Below are 16102 nucleotides of genomic sequence, written 5' to 3' on the forward strand. Positions count from 1 at the left end.
GGTTCTTTCTCCTGCTATTGAGAAGACGGATAAAGATCATTTTGTCCTCAAGGACCTGTCAGAACCTGCCTGCCGCAGCCTGAATACGTCCTCAACCGGGTCCTTTTGGGCCGGAATGCAAACTTTTAGAGAGGCGGTGCTTTGCGGTTGCCAGAGACGGCCCGGTTTGCAGAACTGTGGAAAACATTTTTCCTTCATTCCATACGTATGTATGTGTATTCACCTCTAAGTACCAAATAGAAACAGCCAAAAATGCAATGATTTAATTTTTTAAAAACATTTTATTTATTTATTCATGAGAGACACACACAGAGAGAGGCAGAGACACAGGCAGAGGGAGAAGCAGGCTCCCTGCAGGGAGCTCGACGTGGGACCCGATCCGGGGACCCCGGGGTCACGCCCTGGGCTGAAGGCAGGCCCTGAACCGCTGAGCCCCCCGGGGCTGCCCACAATAATTTAATTTTACAAGGTAAAATCACCTGTATTTCCCACTTTTATTATCACTGTGACATTGTATTTATTGTAAAAGTTACCATTCTAAATAATCGGGTACGCCTGAAAGACCAGTGTTCCCTAGCAGACCAGTGTTCTGAGCGGCTTACATTATTTTTCAGCTAAGTAAAATAAGAGAAAGACAAATAGCATGTGATTTTATTCATGCGCAATTTAAGAAACTAAACAAATGGAGAAAGAAAAGAGAGAGAAAAAAAAAAAACAGAAACAAAAACCCATAATCTTAAATACAGAGAACAAACTGGTGGTTGCCAGAGAGGAGGCGGGTGGGAGTGAAAAAGATGAAGAGGATCAAGAGTACACGTACCCGTGATCAGCGTTGAGTAATTGCCACGGAGCCAGGAGCCAGGATGGTTCCGAGGCAAGGATATATGAAGAAAGACTCGAAGTGGGCAGCCCGGGTGGCTCAGCGGTTTAGCGCCGCCTTTGGCCCAGGGCGTGACCCTGGAGACCCCAGATCGGGTCCCACGTCAGGCTCCCTGCATGGGGCCTGCTTCTCCCTCTGCCTCTCTCTCTCTCTCCTCTCTGTGTATTCTCATGAATAAATAAATGAAATCTTAAAAAAAAAAAAAAAAGACTCAGAGGCTCACTGAATTTCAGTGTGGGGTTCCAAGGACCGAGAACCCTCCACCGGAGGGGAGGCTTTGTCTCATCCAGCTTTTATTGAGAGAGCTAACAGATTAGCTATAGGAATGATTAACCTTGGGAAACAGAAAAACGTTCACTTCAAAGGGTGAACGAATTGTCCCTCACAATGCTTTTTTGCAGTCCTGCCGTATGAGGTGTAAGGAGGCTATTAACTAACTCCAGGAGGAGCAGTGGAAAAGCTGTCTCTGGAGAACAATGTGGTCAGGAGTCAGCCTGCTGGCTCAGGGCCTCCCCTAACCCCGGTGTGCTGAGGGTAACTAGATGCAGGGCTCAGGTAAGCTCCGCGGCAGCTTTCCCACAAGCAACGTAGAGAATTACTGAATCTGTACATCGGAAACTAATATAACCCTATATGTTAATTATACTGGAATCAAAAAATTAAAAAGATAAAATTAGAAAAAAATTCTTAATAAAAAGACTTTATTTTTCACTTTGTGGGTGGAGACCAATTAGGATGTAGTGACATTGTGAGTCTGATAAGCATTTTCCCCAAAGGAACTAAAATACCAGGTATGTCAGAAACAGCAAGTATTATAACAGTATTATCTTAAAATTTTGATTCATATATATGCATATATATATATATGCACATATAATGTGCACATGTAATTACCATAAAGTCTGACTTGAATCACAGTCACCTCCATGGTGGTTTACTCAGAATTTCAAGGATCTAGCATACTTATATCTTTCAGCTATTGCATCTTGGCTCTGGGCCTCTAGGCTTGAACCAGAAACATTACAATCACTTCCTCTCATACCTATTGACCGGAATAGGCCCATGACTCCCAACTTCACTACAAGGGAGGCTGAGAAATGTAGGGGAACATGTAGTATGTTTGAACAGTATTGTCTGCTACCCTGCAGATAACAATAAAAAAAGTTTGAGAAGTGGTAACTTAAAAAATACTAGGCCAGGGCACCTGGGTGTCTCACTTAAGCTTGTGCCTTTGCCTCCAGTCATGGTCCCGGGGTCCTGTAATCCAGGCCCATGTTGGGCTCCCTGTTCAGCAAGGAGCCTGTTTCTCCCTCTGCTTGCTGTTCCCCATGCTTGTGCAGGTTGTCTCTCTCTTTTTTTCAAATAAATGAATAAAATCTTTTTTTTTTTTTTCAGATTTTATTTATTTATTCATGAGAGACAGAGAGAAAGAGAGGCAGGCTCCACGCAGGGAGCCCAATGCAGGACTCAATCCCGGGGCTCCAGGAACACACCCTGGGCAGAAGGCAGGCACTAAACCACTGAGCCACCCAGGGACAAAAAAAAGCAAACAGGCTATAGGCTACTTCACAGAGGCTCAGAGTTACTTCAACTCTGAGGTTTTTAGCAGTTCAGTATCTTTAAGAAGACAAGGACACTGCAACAAATTAATATTGTTAAATGTTTTGTTCTATGTGCCCCTATTATACTTTGTTTCTACTACTAGGATAGCATTGTTTCATGTCTAAGTCTCCACTCTTCTTCCCTACAAAACTGTGAACTCCATCTGTGTACCTCTTTTTGTTCAAGGCATAACACATGGTAGGCACAGAAGACACTGGTATTTGAAACTGAGGTATAAATGGGCAAGGTGCTTAAAGAGAAAATATGTAACGTTATAAACGCAGAGTTAGGTGTAAAATGAACATGTAGAATGTAAAATAGAGATAAAACAAATGGCTGAGGCCTTGAAGATTCAGGTCCCTTTCTTCTGTGAACTCTTTTAGGCAATTTACCACAAGTGTCATATAGAAATTCTTTCCACATTTCTGCTACCTGGTTTCTGCTTCCCAACCAGAACTCCACATAGCCAGCAGCTCCAATGCTCCCTGTGGCTGTGTAAGTCAGGGACCTGAATGAAGCTCAGTCTTCGTTAGCTTCAGGGCAAATCATCTCTGAGGGTACCCTGTAAATGCAGGTTGAATTGAACTGACTTGAACCAAAAGCTAACTTAAGGATTTCTGTGGTGGGAAAAAAAAAAAAAAAAAAAAAGGATTTCTGTGGTGGGATAGAGCAATTTATCAAAGCTCTTAAAATGCCTGGAAATGCCAGTTTACCTGGATGCAAGAGATAATGAGCCATATAGATTTGCTTAGTTCTACTGATAGTTTTTTTTAACTTTTCTTTATAATTTTAGTATTGTTTCTCAGTCCTCACTACTCACTTAATCACCTACTTAATTACTTAAGGAAATCAGTCCTGTCCCTTCTAATTTTTGACTTATACTTTTCAATTTTTTTTTTAATGATAGTCACACACACACACACACACACACACACACACACACAGAGAGAGAGAGAGAGAGAGAGAGAGGGGCAGAGACATAGGCAGAGGGAGAAGCAGAGGGAGAAGCAGGCTCCATGCACCGGGAGCCTGACGTGGGATTCGATCCCGGGTCTCCAGGATCGTGCCCTGGGCCAAAGGCAGGCGCTAAACCGCTGCGCCACCCAGGGATCCCTTGACTTATACTTTTCAAATAGAGATACAATCAATAAATTCTTTTTTTTTTTTTTTTACAGATTTGTATTTATTTATTCATGAGATACACACAGAGAGGCAGAGACATAGGCAGAGGGAGAAGCAGGCTCCATGCAGGGAGCCCAATGTGGGACTCGATCCCAGGACTCCGGGATCACGCCCTGGGCTGAAGGCAGGCACTAAACCACTGAGCCACCCAGGCGTCCCACAATCAATAAATTCTTGATGCTAGTATTACACTTGATCTTAGCCAAAAGGCTGAGAAGCGATGCTAGTATTGATTCTCCTGTGATTTAAAAAACGTATTTATCCTTTTTCCTACAGTGCCTTCTCCAGAAGTATGAATGCTATTTCTCAGAAACTAGAGCCTATAAATATAATGGCTTTATCAAGCTCACTTAGCTGGCTAATGGCAAAACAGCAAGAGTCTAGTTCTTCAGATTCCCAAAACAATGAGCTTTTCACCCAACAATACAGTTTTAATAAAACTATAATGACTGGGATGCCTGGGTGACTCAGCGGTCGGGTGTCTGCCTTTGGCTCAGGGCGCAATACTGGAGTTCCCGGATGGAGTCCCACATGGGGCTCCCTGCAGGGTGCCTGCTTCTCCATTTGCCTCTTTCTGTGTGTCTCTCATGAGTGAATAATAAAATATTTTAAAAATAAGATAAATAAAACTATAACGACTAAGATACTGTAAACACATTATTTCAGGTTTGTAGAAGTTTCTCTTCCTAAGCACTTGTATTGGAGACCCACTCATTACTTTTAATTAAATTATTATTGTAATTTGCTTTGGTACTAATAGGCTTTACTATGAAAATATCCTTTCCTCTATTTAGTCATTCACTGTGCTTCCCTTTATTTTAATTTCTGGAAACCTATATTTGTGGAAGATGAGTAAACCTCTAACTTATGGTAAAACACATACAGTTAAGAACTCCGTCTCTAAGACTGATCAAGGTCAGGTAATAGCTCTGCCACTTACTAGTTGTATAACTTAGCTCAGACTGCTGTAACAGAATACCACACACTGGGTGGCTTCAACAACAGACATTTATTTCTCAGTTCTGGAGGCTGCAAAGTCCAAGATCAAGGTGCCAGCAGATTTGATTCCTGGAGAGAACTGTCTTCCTGGATTGCCGTTGGGTATCTTCATGGGGCAGAGAGAGACAGACAATAAGGATACTAATCCTATCATCAGGGCCTCACCTTTATGATTTCATCTAAACCTAATTAACTCCCAAAGGCTCCCCCTCTAAATACCCCTGCGGGTATCAGAACTTCCACATATGAATTCATGTTCAGTCTATGTGAATAACCTTGGTCAAACTACTTAATCACTCTGAACCTCAGTTTCTTCATCTGTAAAATAGGGATAATCATAGTTCCCAACTCACAGAGTTCTGGTGAGCTATAAATGAATCTTAAATTGGAATAGTGCCTAGAAAATGTAAGAGCTCGATAATTCTTACATTTTACTTATTTTTACTTTTAGCTTCCATTGTATAAAACAAGTTTAGATTCTACAATCTGGACTATAAAGAACTCTTTTCAGAGGTAAGGAAAATAGTGCTATCTTGGTACAAAGATGTACTCTGCCTCTTAATACTAGTCCTTGACACTTTAACAACTGCACTCCACAGAGAACAATAATAAAATATGTTGATTTATAATGTGCCAGTTTATTTATGCCATTAGGTGTTTGTTTTGCCCTGTATACCTCTAGGTTTGGAATCTCCAAATAGTTTAGGGATTCCAGAATTCACTTTCTGGTTTCAGGTCTCTAGGATGGCCTTTGAGAGAAGACACTGTATATCTTAAGAAACCTGAGAGCCAGAGGCTAGTATCCTTATTGTATGAAGATTCCCAGGACCAAAAAATGCGCCCCCCTAAAAAGGATTTTATTTATTTGAGAGAGAAAGAGAGCAGGTGTGGGGAGAGGGAGGAGACTTCTTACTGAGCAGAGAGCCTGACATGGGGCTCCATCCCAGGACCCTGGGATTGTGACTTGAGCCAAAGGCAGATGCATAACCAACTTAGCCACCTAGGTGCCCTGAATGGCCCATTTTTAAGAAGATTCCCCAGAACAGAAAAAAGTCCAAATAATTGGTGATTGGCCTTCAGTCCAGGCAATGGGATTCATCTGGGGAAGCCTATCAGGATTGTGATTGCAGCTGAAAGTTAACAAGTAATTATGTCATTTTGTTTAAACAAGAAAAAAAAAGGAAAATTTGTGGAATATATAAATGGAAGTCAGAACGGTCAAATTGACAGAGTGTCTCTATGAGTTTCTCATTGCTGCTATAACAAATTACTATAAACAGTGGCTTAAAACAACACATTTTTTTCATCTTATAATTCTAAGGTCCTAAATGAATCGGTCTCACTGAGCGAAAATCAAGATGTCAGCAGGGCTGTGTTCCTTTCTAAAATCTAGAGGAGAATCTGTTTTCTTGCCTTTTCCAACTTCCAGGGGCTGCCCACATTCCTTGGTTCATGGCCCCTTTCATTTTCTTTTTTTTAAGATTTTATTTATTCATGAGAGACACACACACACACACAGGCAGAGGGAGAAGCAGACTCCATGCAGGGAACCTGATGCGGGACTCGGTCCAGGGACTCCAGGATCAAGCCCTGGGCCAAAGGCAGGCGCTAAACCACTGAGCCACCCAGGATCCCTGCCTTTCATTTGCAAAGCTAATAATGCCAACTAATTCTCACAAACCAGAACTCACATTCGCCTCTCTTTTCTATACTTAAAGCTTGTGCTTTTTATATTGGACCCACCTGAATAATCTAGAATAGTTCCTTTAAATTCAACCAATTAGCAACCTTAATTCCATCTGCAGACTTAACTCCCTTTTGCCATTTAACATATTCACAGGTTCTGGGTATTAAGATTTGGATATCTTTGGATGGGGGTGGGTGTATTAGTCTGACTTCTGCAGCACCTTCGGTGGCTCTGGCTCACAAACTTAAATATCTAGCTCTTCAGCAGGTAAATTCTTAGAATAGGAGTGGATACATCTGAGTGTTATAACTTGCTAGCACTAACTGCAGCTAGCTCCTCTTGATCTAAAGATTTTATTTATTTATTCATGACAGACAGAGATGGAGTGAGGCAGAGACATAGGCAGAGGGAGAAGCAGGCTCCTCACAGGGAGCCTGATGTGGGACTCAGTCCCGGGACCCTGGGACCATGCCCTGAGTCGAAGGCAGACGCTCAACCACTGAGCCAGCCAGGTGTTCCAACTCCTCTTGATCTAAATTGTATACCTATCAAGAACTCTTCCGGGATCCCTGGGTGGCGCAGCGGTTTGGCGCCTGCCTTTGGCCCAGGGCGCGATCCTGGAGACCCGGGATCGAATCCCACGTCGGGCTCCCGGTGCATGGAGCCTGCTTCTGCCTGTGTCTCTACCTCTCTCTCTCTCTCTGTGACTATCATAAATAAAAAAAGAAATCTTCCAATAGTGATTTGGCTTTTCACATGGATTTGCCTATAGAAATACAATGCTCTTAGAAGTAAACAAAAATAACTGATAAATTTGGCAACTATTGTCCACGTAAACCAATAAATTTATGCTTGGTTTTTAATATATGAACTTCACTGGGGATGATTATTGTGTGTTCACACCTAAGAGATGATCTAGATGATCTAAACCTAGCTGGCAGCTCAGGTTTCTGAGTCTGCACAAATGAAAGATTCCCAAACCCTGTGGAAGTCCAAATGCCTTAGTGGCCTTCCCAAATGATCAAATATGACTTTAATATACTCTTTCTCTTCAAACCCAAATGCAGAATGGATCTTATCATCTGGCTATGGACTGGATGCTCTCTTCTATTACATCCTTTATCCCTGCAACACTGGCCAATTCCCTTCCCTCTTTCATTCACTTTTATTTCACATCTATATATTTTAATTAGACTCTTGGTTACTAAGGTTACTTCCAGAAATTTACAGTTCACTCTAAAGATATGATTGACACTAGAATTGTATCTAGAAAACTGTCGAAAATTGAGGCATATTTCTCTGTTTTCTGTTTTCTTGTTCCCAACTGGCCTATATAGTCTCCCCGCTATGTGTCTGCTTCATCGTTTCTGCTCATTATAACTTTAGTTTGTATGTTCTTCAGCTTTTGTCTACATCATAAACTTTCTTTTTTTTAAAAGATTTTTTATTTACTTATTCATGAGAGACACAGAGAGAGAGAGGCAGAGACATACATAGGCAGAGGAAAAAGCAGGCTCCTTGCGGGGAGCCTGATGCGGGACTCAATCCCAGGACCCCAGGATCACGACCTGAGCCAAAGGCAGACACTCAACCACTGAGCAACCCAGTCCCTACCTCATAATCTTTCAACTTCAGTTCCACTTTACTTCATTTTCTACTTATTTCTTCTGTTTGCCTGTTTGTTTACATAAAGGTCATACACACAAGCAAGGTGTAGCCTTGATTAGATTGACTATGATTGGCTTAGAGTGGTGATTCTTAACCATGACTATACCTTAGAATTGCTTGGGTTGCTTCTACAACATTCCATTTCTCAAACTCTAACTCCAGGCCAAATGAGCAAACACACCTATATAGTATTCATATTCCTGTGTGCTTATTTATGTTTGAGCAAGGAGAAAAATGGGAATATACATCAAGGCATTAAAATGATACTGGGATTAATGGGAAAGAGAACGGGGCCACTGCTAGGGTGTGGGGTTTAGGCAAAAAATTTTGTGGGGGTCTCTCTCTATAAACGTTCTGATTAAAAAACGTACTCCACTGGAACCTATAAGGCTAAAAACAAAAAGAACTGTATGTAAGCACTGTACTCTGGGGATACCTGGATGGCTCAGGGGTTTAGTGCCTGCCTTTGACCCAGGGCATGATCCTGGAGCCCCGGGATCGAATCCCACATCAGACTCCCTGCATGAAGCCTGCTTCTCCCTCTGCCGTGTCTCTGCCTCTCTCTCTCTCTCTCTGTGTGTGTGTCTCATGAATAAATAAATAAAATCTTAAAAAAAACCCACTGTACTCCTGTTTGTACATCTGTTTCTCACAGGAGTATAGATTAACAATTTTGAACTTGTTTTACATGCATGCTGAGGTTGAATGCATAAGTAAATGGATAGTACATAATAGGAACCAGGTTTCTCACTGTCAGAGAAAGAAGTTACAAATCATCAAGTGAAGAAAGATAGAATGAACTCTATGGTAACGAATTAGAATCAGAGATTACAGAATAGCTCTGCTCATCTATATACACAGATAGGTATGGAGTAGGTATACATAAGTTTGTATACATGTATATGTGTATTAGTATACATATGCTAATATATATATATATATATATATATATATATATATATATATATATATATATAGTGTGCTGAGAGGAGTTGGAAGCACTTATACCCAATTGTAATGAGCATACTCACACCCAAATCTTGGCTTGTAAATACCACTCTCCAATAAAAGGAACCCAGGATCCTTGAAGAAATGGGTAATTTTAAGACTGAGTAGAGAAAATACAAGGTGGTTCTAACACATACCAGTGAGGAAGGAAAGTACTCCCAAAACAAAAAATTGGGATTATGTCAGAACACAGGAGTCAACCTGAAAGAGACCCCAATAGCCTAAGCTGAAACAATGTGGGCAAAAACAACAAAATAATGTGGGATTATAACCCATGTAACAAAATACAAACACTTGAATCAATACTGATATATAATTGAATAAATAGATAAAAAGAGGTAAGACTTTTTTAATGAAGAATTCCAAACAATATATGTAAATATTATTCCCACCATGAGATGGAACTTAATTCCTCTCCCCTTCAGTATGAGCTGAACTTTGTCTTGCTTCCAAAGAATGGATTATGGAAAGAGAAAAATAGTGACTTTATAATGGAGATACCCAGCAAACACTACTTTAACTAAATGATTAAAATTAACAACAGCAGTGATAAATCATGTTGATAGTATATATTCCTGACATAACATTATGAGAAGAGCACTTTGCCTCTGTGGTTTTCCTTCCAAAGGCCAATAACCCCAAATTGGTCATGAGAAAAGCATCAGACCCAAACTGAGAACCTTTCTATGGAATGCCTGGCTAGTATTTTTCAAGATGTCAGAGTCTTCAAAAACAAGGAAAGACTGATAAAATTATCACTGACCAGAGAGAACTAGGGAGGCTCGATGACTAAAAGTAATGTGATATTCTGGGTGGGATCCTGGAATAGAAAAAGAGCATTAGTGGGAAAAATCTGAATAAAGTGTGGAATTTAGTTAATAATAATGTACCAATATTAACCTCTTAATTTTGACAAATGTACCATAGTTACATGAGTTGCTAATATTAGGGAGAGAGAAATGGGTAAAAGATATACAGAAACTTTCTGTACTATCTTTGCAATTTTTCTGTAAATTAAAATTATTCTAAAAAGATTTATTGTAAAAACAATATATATTCTAAATTACAGGGCCCTGAAGCATGGGCTAGAGCAATATTTCCCTTGACTAAGAGCAGTGCCAGCTCCCATTTGCCTTGCATGTGGTTGGTTGAGGCATGAGCATGTGGTGATCCTGGCCAATGCAGTAGAGGAAAAATCTACTGAGAGCTCCTGGACAAGGTCTTCATTGGTCTTAAACTGTAGTATTTGGAGGGGGAAAAAAATCAGTCTCTTTTCTGCTGCTGCTGATTATTATTATCTGTTTGTTGGTGGTTCTTAACTGGGGGTTATTCTGACCTTGTGGGCCATTTGGGATTGTATGAAGACATTTTTCCTTGTCACAACTGTGGGTAGAGGCCAGGGATGTTGCTAAACATTCTGCAATGCATAGGACATCCTCCCCACATCAGTGACTTATGCAGCCCCAATAGTGCCAAGGTTGAAAAACATTATCATATTTTCTTTTCTTCTTTTCTCTCTTTCTGGTGTGATAGGAGGAGGGATTTCAAGAAATACAGCACATAATGAAAGCCTTCAAATGGTCATATGGGACTATTTATTTAACTAGAGGTGATTAGTCGCAACACTGGAGGCAAAAGAATCAGGTACCCATGGTCAGTAAGGTAATTGCCTTGGATAAGCTGACTTAAAAGTTTAATTTGGAAGCCATGGTTCAGTCAAGCTGCAATAGAAAATACTTGACTCTGGTGAGTTATTGCTCTAATGCTATCTCTCCTTACAAATGATAAATATAATAATGATTGGAAACACTTTTATTATGAGTTCTCTTTTAAATTCACATTGTCGATTACAGAAATCCTTATTCAGTTGTTGGGTGATCAATTCTTCTATCTCTGTGAAATCGAATTCAGCCACCTGAAACATCACCATACTTAAAATTTTTACATGTACATATTTTATTTAGTCCTCTTGACAAACCTATTAAGTAGATATTATGCTCTTTTTATGGATGACAAAGCTTGACCTGAAAGATTAAGTGAGGAGCCAGGTCTACATATATAGTATGGTGGAGCCAGGATGAAAACCAATCTGTGTATCTGGAGTGTGTATGACTTCTGTGTCATACTGATACTGCTAAGAAGGAATAAACTAGTTATGTGTCAACACTGAATATATTAGGGGCCAGCAAATATCACATTCCCAAAGGCCCTTGCACTTTAAGTAGGCATTTAATTACTAGCAACCCCTCAATGAATATGTATTGATTACACTTCTTAAAAATGTACTTAATGGCATGAAGAGTTAAGCATCAGGCCAAGAGACCAACAAGAGCTCTTCAGTGAACCAATCACAGAGCCTTGGACAAATTACTTAATTTATCTGAGACTCAGTTTTAAATTCAGAATGACAATACCTACTGGGCCTACTTTGCAATATTGGGACCATTTACTGGGAAGTTCTTTGGAAAATGTGATTTGTTCAATATCTGAAAGGTTTTGCAGTCTCAAATTTCGAATTCAAAGAATCCCATTAGGTAGGGAACCACTCCTTTGGAAAAAACAGCTCAGCCCAGCTACATAGACTTGATTATGGTATAAACCTACCTCAACATCCCACCACAAGTCTGGCTAATATTTCATTCTTTCACTGGATCCTACTTCTCTGAACCCGTTTTTCTATCTTTTTCACTTGATTCCATCACCCCTCCATCCAAACTAATCAAGTTCTTTTTCAAAGTCTTTTTCTGGAGCTGAAGAAAAGGAAGTATGTGTCCAGAGGTTAGACTCTCAGAGGTATTCTGGACAAGAAATTTCTGTCTTTTTTTTCTTACCTCAGGCTATCATTAATCATATTTCATATTTTCTCTACATTATCATATTTTGACATCTCAAATAATCCTTCTGGCTGGGGACAGACTCCCTTATCAGGGCTAGCCAATTTGTAGAGATTGCAAAGGGTCTAGCTCAGAGCATGCCTGTGACATGCAAACTAACAAATCCAGAGCCATACCTTCATTACCTTGCCCTTATACCCCAGAAGGCAATATTCCTTTGTCCATCATCCCAGGGCCAAGAGCCAGGCAACTAGGAACCACCAATATAGCCCCAAACCCAAGGAAATTATTCAAACTACTCAGTCTTAAACTGTTCACCCTGCCCTGTCTTACCTTTCCCAGAGGACCCCAAATAGAGAATCTTCCTAAACATACTGATTGCTCCTGCCTTTGCTTCCTGACCCAAACCTGGTGTTCCTCTGGTGGGCTTGTGTGGTGAGCTATGCCTCTTGTTTGCAGCGGAACTTTGAGTAACATTAATTTTCTTTCAATGGTATTGACCTCTGTGTCATTAGTCACCTTTACAATAAGATCTAGGCACAGAACACAGGCCCAGCAGATCTTTTCAAAGCCAGAAGCCAAGGTAGCTTAAAAAGGAAGTGGAGGGGATCCCTGGGTGGCACAGCGGTTAGGCGCCTGCCTTTGGCCCAGGGCGCAATCCTGGAGACCCGGGATCGAATCCCACGTCAGGCTCCCGGTGCATGGAGCCTGCTTCTCCCTCTGCCTGTGTCTCTGCCTCTCTTTCTCTCTCTCTCTGTATGACTATCGTAAATAAATAAAAAAAATTAAAAAAAAAAAAAAGGAAGTGGAGTCACTAGTATGTCACTAGTATTACCAAGACTTCCACTTCAGGGTCAGATTCCAGGGCGAGGGCGTACGTACTTCATGATTCTAATTCCCTTAATGATCAGTCCTTGATCTAGGTTAAAATAGTAAAGAATTCATATGCTTAAATACAGTTTCTTTGTAAGAAGGGAACACGAGACATAGTGTTAACCAACCCAACCCCCGTTCTTTTTGTTTTCAGTCCTTGCACTGAGCTCTTCTCATTCCCTTTCTTCACCTTATTTATTGTCTTTGTCTTAATGTCATGAGAGCAGAATGGCAGATTATTTTTTTAAGATTTTATTTATTTATTCATGGGAGACAGAGACACACAGAGAGAGGCAGAGACACAAGCAGAGGGAAAAGCAGGCTCCATGTAGGAAGCCCGATGTGGGACTCCATCCAGGGACTCCAGGATCATGCCCTGGACCGAAGGCAGGCGCTAAACCGCTGAGGCACCCAGGGATCCCAGAATGGTAGATTACATTTAGACCTTAAAGACAGACTTCTTTCTCTAGTATATATAATATCCTGACCGTTTTATTCCATTCAGAATGTTATAACAAAATATCATGCACAAGGGTGGCTTAATAACAGTAAACATTTATTTCTCACGGTTCTAGAGACTGAGAAGTCCAAGATCATGACCCAGATGGATATCTGGTGAGACCCTACTTCCTTGGTTCACAGAGGGCAGCTTGTCTTTTCCTTGAATCCTCACATGGCAGAAGGGGAAGAGATCTCTCTGGGGACTCTTAGAAGACCATTAATCCCATCAATGAGGGGGCCATTCTCATGACCTAAACACCTCCTTAAGATCTCACCTTCTAATACCATCACACTGAGCATTACTTTTTTTTAAGATTATTTATTTATTTATTCATAAGAGACACAGAGACAGAGGCAGAGACATAGGCAGAGGGAGAAACAGGCTCCATGCAGGGAGCTTGATGTGGGACTCGATCCTGGGACTCTAGGATCACTCCCTGGGCAGAAGCTTAACCGCTGAGCCACCCAGGTGTCCCTGGGCATTAGGTTTCAACATATTAATTTTGGGAGAACACAAACATTCAGACCAAAGCATCTTTAAAAAAAAAAATTTTAGAGATTTTATTTTTCATTTGAGACAGCATGAGTGGGGAGGAGAGGGAGAGGGAGAAGCAGACTCCCCCCTGAGCCAAGAGCCCTATGTGGTGCCCCATCCTTGACCAGAGATCTTGACCTGAGCTGAAGGCAGACAGCTTAACCATCTCAACCACCCAGGCACACAGACCAGGGGATTTGATACCATAAGAAAATAGGTAATCTGCCCACAGAACACAGAGCTGATCACTGCAGGAGATCCCTCCTGTCATCTTTTACCTTATTCCTTTCCCCCTACAGACACAAGAAAGAGGGAGGTGATGGTTCTAGTTCTATCCCCCTGACCCTGTTTTCCTTTCTTGTCCTTTTTGAGGTGACTTGTGGAAAGGTGGCCAAGTGGTGCCATCACCTTTCCTACAGCTGTTCTTGATACATGATTCTGCATTCCTTCAACTAACTGCAAATAGAAGCGCGTGAGGTCAGATGCCTGGCCAGTGTGGTTCCAGTTGGTATGGGTGCCGGGCATGCAATGAGCACTCCACCAACACTCGTTAAATGAATGAGCCATTATCTTACTGCGAGTTTCTGTGCGCTGGTTACAGCTCCAAGAGCTGACAATAGGGAAGTAAACCCTACACTGCGCTTCCTTGGGAGGCTGGCCCTGGGGAACAAAAGCAGTCGCGAAGTACTCTGCCCAGCAGAGGGAACCCCCTCCCGGCGGAAACTGGGGCGGGGCGGCGCTGGGTGGCCTCCGCGTCTGCCGGCTCCGTGGCGTTCACGCTGCTCCGGCTCCCGCAGCGCCCACCGATCCGCAGCGCCGGCAGCAGGCCCGGGAGAGGCTTACACGCCAGATGATTCCTCCGGACCGGCTCGCCCGGGGCGTTGCGCTCTGGCTTCCAGACGCCTCCCGGCGCTCCGGGGTTCGGCGGCACACACCTGTCGACCGCGTCGGCCCAGCTGCGGCTCAGACCCGCAAGGACTCGGGGGAGCGATGCCCTCTCCCGCCTCCACCAGGCTGCGGACCAGATCAGCAGCGGGGCCTCCAAGAAAACATCCCCCAAACAAAACTAACCGAAACAGGCAAATGCACCCCTAAGTTCTTCCTCGCGACCTCACCCACTTCGCTCTGCGGATGGGGCGAGGACTCGGCCCGGGGCCCTGCGCGGTCCTGGGCTGCTTCCTGCAGGTCCCCTCGCTGGGTGCTGCAGTGACCTTCGGGAGGTGCTGCAGCTTCCCTCCGGAGGGGAGAACCGAGGCTGTGGCGCTTCCTCTCCAAGCCTCAGGGTTTATTTATTTTATTTTATTTTTAAGACTTTATTTATTTAGAGCAGCCCGGGTGGCTCAGCGGTTTAGCGCCGCCTTTGCCCAGGATGTGATCCTGGAGTCCTGGGATCGAGTCCCATGTCGGGCTCCCTGCATGGAGCCTGCTCCTCCCTCTGCCTGTGTCTCTGCCTCTCTCTTTCTCTCTCTCTCTCTCTCTCTCTCTCTCTCTCTCTCTCACTTATTTATACATGAGAGACACGCAGAAAGGGGCAGAGACACAGGCCTAAGGATAAGCAGACTCCCCACAGGGAGCTTGATGCGGGACTCGATTCCAGGACCCGGGGATCGCGACACGAGCGGAAGGCAGATGCTCAAGCGCTGAGCCACCCAGGTGCTCGAAGCCTCAGATTTTAGCTGGAGCCAGAGAAACCCGCCTGTCCAGAGGCACAGCGTCACGGCGAAATTCCAGGGAACTTGAAGTTCTTGGATCTTACCCGGTGAATGCTAGGGGAGACCCCAGGAGGGCGCGGGGCTGGCAGGGGAGGCGGTGCATGAGTCTCCTTTCTGAGCCAGCTTTTGCAGTCCTGTCGGGGCTCGGGGCTCAGAAGCCCAGGGAACGTACTATCTTTTACTTAAGGGTTCTGAAGCCCTATTACCCCTGCCTGACTCTCCAAACATGACCAACGCTAACGTGATTGTGTGGCGAATTCGGGGGTGGGGGTGGGATTAGCCAAGGAGAAATTAGGGCAAGCGAAGGAAAAAGTAATTTCTCATTAGGTTTATTGCCTCTGCACTTGTGTCTCTGTCACTTGTGTTTTACCTAAGGGTAGTGTTAGACTTTACCAGCTATGTCAACTTGACCATTTCAACATTTCAACAAAAGCTTCCTAAAGAAAAAAAGCCCTCCTTCTTGATAAGCATGAGTTCTTGTTTGTGTTTCATAACAGACAGAATTATATTGTGCACCATGGACACAGGAAACCGATCACTATCTTTTACAGTCACAGTCATGGATTTTCTGTATCTATCCTTAGGATGGAGTACTTAAATTGACTGCAGGTCTTTTTTTTT

The 16102-nt window shown here is 42.8% G+C and overlaps 1 protein-coding gene across 1 annotated transcript in view; it reads left to right on the forward strand.

Moving 5' to 3' along the window:
- Positions 1 to 16102, forward strand: part of TSTD3 (thiosulfate sulfurtransferase like domain containing 3) — a 160966-nt gene that overhangs the window by 46433 nt on the left and 98431 nt on the right. The gene's annotated exons all lie outside the window — the stretch shown is intronic.

The sequence above is a fragment of the Nyctereutes procyonoides genome, unplaced genomic scaffold (assembly GCF_905146905.1).
Source record: "Nyctereutes procyonoides isolate TBG_1078 unplaced genomic scaffold, NYPRO_anot_genome, whole genome shotgun sequence".
NCBI lineage: Eukaryota > Metazoa > Chordata > Mammalia > Carnivora > Canidae > Nyctereutes > Nyctereutes procyonoides.